The sequence below is a fragment of the Antechinus flavipes genome, chromosome 5 (genome assembly GCF_016432865.1).
Source record: "Antechinus flavipes isolate AdamAnt ecotype Samford, QLD, Australia chromosome 5, AdamAnt_v2, whole genome shotgun sequence".
NCBI lineage: Eukaryota > Metazoa > Chordata > Mammalia > Dasyuromorphia > Dasyuridae > Antechinus > Antechinus flavipes.
In genome coordinates this window covers 158,789,623-158,796,558 of record NC_067402.1, presented here as the reverse complement: position 1 = coordinate 158,796,558, position 6,936 = coordinate 158,789,623, and the positions used below count along the sequence as shown (strand labels likewise).

The 6,936-nt window shown below is 34.4% G+C and overlaps 2 pseudogenes; both read left to right on the top strand.

Annotated features, from left to right (window-relative positions):
* Positions 1–5,411: 5,411 nt before the first annotated feature.
* On the top strand, positions 5,412–6,138 carry LOC127538645 (phosphoglycerate mutase 1-like; annotated as a pseudogene).
* Positions 6,139–6,164: 26 nt separating this feature from the next.
* Positions 6,165–6,460, top strand: LOC127538644 (biogenesis of lysosome-related organelles complex 1 subunit 2-like; annotated as a pseudogene).
* The last annotated feature ends 476 nt before the right edge of the window (positions 6,461–6,936 follow it).

Here is a 6,936-nt window from a genome sequence, read left to right as displayed (position 1 = left end):
AAGTCTGAACAGAAGTGAGTGCAAGGGATAATGTTAAAAAAAATACTCATATACATGTTCTGTCAACAAAAAGTTATTAAAAAAACACAAATAGATCTTTAAAAAAAAAAGAAAGAGCCTATACTGGTGAATAAAGTTGGTTTGGGAGTAAAAAAGAAAAAAAAAACACATCAGGATTGCTCCCCCTGCTTTTTTTTTTTTTTTTTAACTTTAGCTGAAACACAATAGATTCTGTTCCAGCCTTTTACCTTTACTCTGTATATATCACTCTGCTTTAAAGGTGTTTCTAATAAACAACATATTGTAGGATTTTGGCTTTTAATCTAGTTTGCTTTTAGCTTTCATTTTATGGCAGAATTCATCCCATTCACATTCACAGCTAAAATTACCAACTTTGTAATTTTACAAATACATGCATCTTTTGCCATCTTATTTTCTTCAAGTTATACTTTTCTTACTTTTCTTTTTTTCCACTTTTCTCTCCTTTCCAGTATTTTATTTCTGACCATTACCTCCTTCAAACAGCCCTCCCTTTTTGTAGTCCCTCCTCCCTTTTATATCTTTCCTCTTTTATTTCTATTCTCCCTTCTATTGGTCTCTCCATTATCTTTCCCCTTTCCTCACCTTTTCTGTATGGAGTGAGACAAGTTTCTCTATGATGCTAAATATGTCTGATATTCTCTCATTAAGCCAAATCTGATTGGAGTGAGATTCACACAATGTTCATCCTCTTTCTTCTTTCCCTCAATTGTAATTTGTCTTTTTTTACCTCTTCATGAAATTTAATTTACTCCATTTTATGTCTCTTTTCCACTTCTTCCAGTACAGTCCCTTTCTATCTGTAGTTTCTTTTTTATATCAACACAATAAAATCAAATTATACCAATACCCTCTAAAGCATACCAATAACAGAGATACAGTTCTCAAGATTTAAGCATCATCTTTCAATATAAGGAAGTAAACTTTTAATGTTTAAAAGAAATGGTTTTTTTTCTTTCCTTTTTACCTTTTTATGCTTCTTGAATTCTCTATTTGAAGATCAAATTTTCTATTCAATTCTTGTCTTTTCATCAAAAATAAATAAAATTCACCTGTTCATTAAATGCCCATCTTTTTTTTCCTAAAAGATAACACTTAATTTTGAGGGATAGTTGGTTTTTGGCTGCAATTCAAGTTCCTCTGCCCTTCAGAATATCATAATAGAGGCTCTTGAAGTGGAAGCTGCTGGGTTCTAGGTAATCCTGATTGTGGCTCCTCAATATGTTAACTGTTTCTTTTTGGGTGCTTGCAATATTTTCTACTTGATCTGATAATTCTGAAATTTAGCTACCATATTCCTTGGAGTTTTTATGTTGAGGTTTCTTTCAGGAGGTGATTGGTGAATTCTTTCAATGGCTATTTTACTCTCTGGTTCTAGGAAATCAAGGCAGTTTTCCTGGATGATTTCCTGAAAGATATTATCTAATTTTAATTATCTTTTTTCCATCATAGTTTTCAGTTAGTCAGTAATTCTTAGATTGTCTCTACTGGATCTTTTTTCCATGTCAGTTGTTTTTCAAATGTGTTATTTTCTGTTTTCTTCTTATTTTTTCCCCATGTCTTTATTTCTTTATTTCTCATTGAGACATTCATTTACATTTTTTCAATTCTAATTTTTAGTGGATTATTTTATTCAATTAGCTTTTTGTCTATTTTTACATTTGGCCAATTGAATTTTTAAATGAGTTGTTTGTTCATTGGATTTTTTTTTCAATATTACAAATTCTGTTTTTCAATGAGGAGTTCTTTTTCCATTTCATCCAATTTATTTTTTAAGAAGTTATATGTTTATTTTTCAACTTAGCTGAATCTGTTTTTAAGGAGGTTTCTTCAGATAATTTCTGTCTTTCCTTTTCAAACTCTCCTTCAAATTTTCATTTCCTTTCCCCATTTTTTCTAACTTTCTTTTAAGATCCTTTTTGAATTCTTCTAAGAGAGCCTTGCAAGATGGACACATAGCATTCATTGGGGATAAATCTGGATATGTTATGCCTTTTGTGTCCTCAGGGTTTGAGGTCTATTCTTTGTCACCATAAAAGCTATTTATAGTCAAAGGTCTTTTTGCTTTTTTATTCATTTTTAAAGATTGACATCTGTTCTTAGGCAAAAGGAGAGACAATCCCAAGCTTCCTCTACAGGTACCTAAAGCTTTATGCTGCCCTGAGGTTGGTGCTGCTAACTTCTTTCCTCAGCTAGGTGAGCATAGCCAAGTCCCACATTATTCTGGGGCTCAGGGGCTCACTCTTTGCCTTTTATCATTGCGTTGGTGGTCTCACAGCTAGTCTCCTGATTCATTGACTTCTGAATCAGGATAGAGTGCCAATTCTGCTGTGCTTTGGTTAAGAGCCTCCTGATAAATTCTCCAGGTGGGTGAATACCACATTGTCCTGGATCCCTGTGCTGAGCTGCATTTAACAACTTTCCTCACCCTGTCCCACTCCATGCCCAATTGAAATTCTTCCAAAATATCTTCTGCTGGAAATTTGTTACACTCCAAATATTTGTGGGTTCTGTCACTCCAAAACCAGTTCAATAAGTTGATCTTGGGTTGATCTGAGGGAAGCCAGAAAGAGTTCAGATAAAGACTTGTCTACTCTTCACCATCTTGACTTTGCCCCTCTAGATTGCAACTTTTTTTGAAGGCAGGGATTATTTTTCATCTTCTTTTTTGTATCTCAAGCATTTAGTTCAGTGACTGATACACAGTAGTTACTTAATAAATGTATATCGATTGATTGACATTGCCAGTAAAGTGGTTAGCACAGTACTTAATAAATAGTAAACTCTTAATAAATGTTCTCTGATTTTTCCCCTTGAGTATTTTGACTAAATAAAATATTGGAACATAGGGTCCATTAAGTAAATCTAAATAAAGTTTCTACATCAAAGTATCAAGGAGATAGAAGTGAGAAAGAGATGCCCTGGGACTTTCTAGTGAATGATGCTGGTATATTCTGCACTATCCAGTTGAGACTGTCCAGGACCTTAATTAAGCAAATTCCTATTTGATGGTTATAAAAGGAAAAGGAAAGAAAGAAAAGGCTAAACTACAGGCTATGTTAGAAACCAGGAAATGGAGACAAGAAGCAGAAATAATGGCAGAAAACTCTGGCTCTCTATATCTTTGGTTAATACTTGAGAAGAGAAAAGGGAAGAATCTGTCATTTTATCAATAGCTACAGTTAAGGCAGGGGAAATGGCTTCCATAACATAATGGGGACTAGACAGGGTCTGACCGCTTCAACCAAGAGTTCAGGAAGTAGCTTAAGATCATGTTTATTCTCTCCCCTGAAAAGACATACTTAAAGCAAAAGATATAATACATTAAATAGTTATTGTTATATAGCTAGTACTTCAAAATCCCTAGTATATTCTCCCAGGAAGTTAATACTTAAACCATGAAACATTTTTGAGTCTACTAAACAGTTCTTTAACTTTCACATCAGAACCATAATGTTCTAAATTCACTTAATATCACCTGGTTGGTATTCTTAGAGGACCACATGATATGGACCTTGAATAAATTGAAACATTTGTTCATCAATTCCATAAAGTGTTTCATTTAAAAACAAATCAATCTCCTTGTAGAATACATTAGGAAATATAGGCCCCACCATTGCCATGTACAAAAATAGCTTTGATATTTTAATCATCTATAAATATTATTTTGAGGTTTTTTTGTGTTTTAGTTATTAGAAAATATATACATCTGGATTGTTTTCCCTTTGGTTCTGAGTATTTTAATGTACATATGGGGAATTTCGCCATCTATTTTATGAGCAAGATTGAATAGAACTTCTACCACCCTGTATTCTACTTTTTACCCTTCTGGTGAATGACTGATATAGACCCCTCTTCACCATATTTAAGATGCTCAGTAGATTGTAATTCAGGTTGAAGAAGTCAAATTTGGGAAGTTGTCTCATGCATATATTCTTCATCTACAATCATGGAAAGCATGACACAGATTCCTTATTGTACACAAAAGTTTTCAACTCCTGATGCTGGACATTTTATTGACTACTCTCCATGCCTGAAATTTTCTCTGTCTCTGTCTCCCTGACTTCCTTTATATCAGATCTAATATCCCATCTTTCTCAAATTCCCTCTTAATGCTTGTTCTTTCACTCTGATTATCTCCACTTTATGCCTTGTTCTTTGATTATCTCCACTTTATGCTATATATTCCTTGTTTTTATTTAATTTACTTACATGTTATTTCCTCCATTAGAATGTGATCTTTTTAATATTAGGAACTATTTAATGAATTTATTTGTATGTGCAATACAGAACTATGTGTGATACATACTAGGCCCCTAATTGCTGCCTTGATTTGATTTATTGGTAGCAATGGACTAAAATCAATTTGCTGTCATCTGCAATCTCCTGCAACATACCATGATTCTCTCTAATAAAGCCATCATAAAAATGTCGTATAAGCCTGTTAATCATTAAGTGCTCATTCTTCCAAACATCTGTCAAGTATATAGGTTTTACAGTAGAAGAGCAAGGGATGAGGATTAAACATGGAAAAAAAAAAAACCACATGAGTAGGGCAAATCTGAAAGACAGGAATAAAGACAGAGACGGAGATGCACACACCTATACACACACACAAACACACAGATACACACACACACACACACACACACACACACAAACACAGAAAAAAAAGTTCACACTCAGAGAAGTATAGTTTTGAATATTTTTTCACTGAATGTCCTTCATAAAAATATAATTGCACACATGGAGACAAAGAGCATTCTGACTTTTTAACAATGTTGAAAACTGTTGGAATAAAAAAAAATGTGAAAAAACTTTTGAGAACTTGAAATAAAATAAATGAAGCAGAGGGTAAGAAACCTAATAGAAGTATTGTGGAAAGAGAGTTATTTCTATGGTCCTGAATATCAGCATGGATCTCACTCATGGAAGAAATTGTGAGAAAAACTTTGCAAATCTATGACTTTAGGAGACCTTTATTTTGGACTTCTGGGAAGAAAAGTCCCTGAAAGTGCCTAAACAAAAAAGAAGTAGAAAGTAGAAGTTCCCTGTTTAAAGAAACTCAACAGAAACCACTCATCTCTTATCTCTTTAATCAGCTTTCTACTTTTTATTCCTCATGAGTGAGGGATTCTTTATTTATATACTTGAGATAAAGACTTGGGAATGGTAATAGACTTGAAACTACCTTAGAATTAAATTACAGGAGTGTACTCTCTCCCCAGTCACTCTGCCCCACCACTATCATGTACACATTGGTGCTGATCTGACATGGGGGAAGTGCTTGGAACTTGAAAGTACACCTCAACAACTGATATTTAGAAGATCTAAGTCCCTCTAGATACTGGGAAACCAAATGTGGAGGTCAAATGAGGGGCCAAGCAGTTCTAAATGCTGGTTAGAAATTTAATATCACTTCACCTTTAATCAGAAAAGAGCAATTTGTATCTTTTGGAAAATGCTAGTTGTAATTGTGGTTGCTTGTAGTGAGGACTTGGGGAATCAGTGAGAAACAGTGTGTGAATCTGACAGATCTCAATAAAATAGAGACAGTAGCTAAGCCCGGTGGGGCCCATATGAAGATCTGACAAAGATCCTATTATCCCAGTCCTTCCTATGCAGATTGACCACTCCTTCTTCAGCAACATCAGCAAGGATTGTTGTTATGTAGGTCTTACTGAAGATAAGTGCCTTCCTGTGAGATCTTGAAAGACAGTATTTCCTTGACTCAACCCTTCTTGAATGAGTATTAAATCAAGGAATGAAAATGTGTTCTGATCACAGCCTTTGGGAGTTGCCTTCAAGGAATTGTCAGACATCTTGAAAGTCTTGCTAAAGAAGCCATTATGGAACTGAATCTGCCCATTGGCATTCTCATCCTGTATAAGTTGTACAAAAATCCGAAATCAGCTCTTCTGTTTCTCAAATCTTCACCCTTCACTTTTCTCTCCCCTCCTTTCCCACCTCTCTCCCTTCTCTCATTTCCCTCTCCTCTTCTCTACCTTCCCCATTTCCCCTTCATTCTGTTTCCTTCCTCCCTTTCCCAGTTTATACAATGCAATGGTTGAGACATCCAAAAGAGCCACAGTTCTTTGAGGTGGACATCATGAAACTGTGATGACATGTTTTCCAAGATGGCCACACACCTGACAGGCAAGCTGACAACCACCAATGAATACTATAAACTTCTGGAAAATATGAACAAATTAACCAGTTTGAAGTATCTAGAAATGTAGATATTGCAATAAACATAAGTAGAAACCTAAAAAACTTAAACCATAAATATATAGTACTTCAGACTTAACTTTATCAAATTAGGGAAGGTAAGGATTAAGTAGTAGTTCTTGAGCAGACTGCCTAAAAGTTGAAAGCATATTCAAAGAAACTAGAAGCAAAGTACAAGATGTTAGTAAGGTGATGAAAGCATTTTTAGCTTAAAGTCTTTAAATACAAGAATATTTCATGAGGGCTGAAATAACTGACATGAAATTTATCAACCTAGCACCACAGCTACAAATCCAAGGAAAATCACAGCTCCATTTTTGGTTAGATGTATAACTGGTCATCCCTGGATCTTTTCCTAAAACTGTGTCCCTTTCCTCCCATTTTTATTGTTCATTATAATAAAGGAGTGATATACAATTAAAAAATAAAATTGTCTTCTATTATAGATAAGGAAATAGAGGTGCCTACAAAGTATAACATGTCCAAGCTCTCACATCTAGACAGTGTCAAACTACTTGCACCTCAGTTTTTAATATTCAAATCTATTGTTAGTTGATACTGCTCATGCTAGATATCAGAAAACTTATGAGATTTCAAAGAACACACAGAAAGAAGTCATTTTTCAAAGATATCATTCCCCTCTCTTATTTTGAAATCTGTAGATGCTTA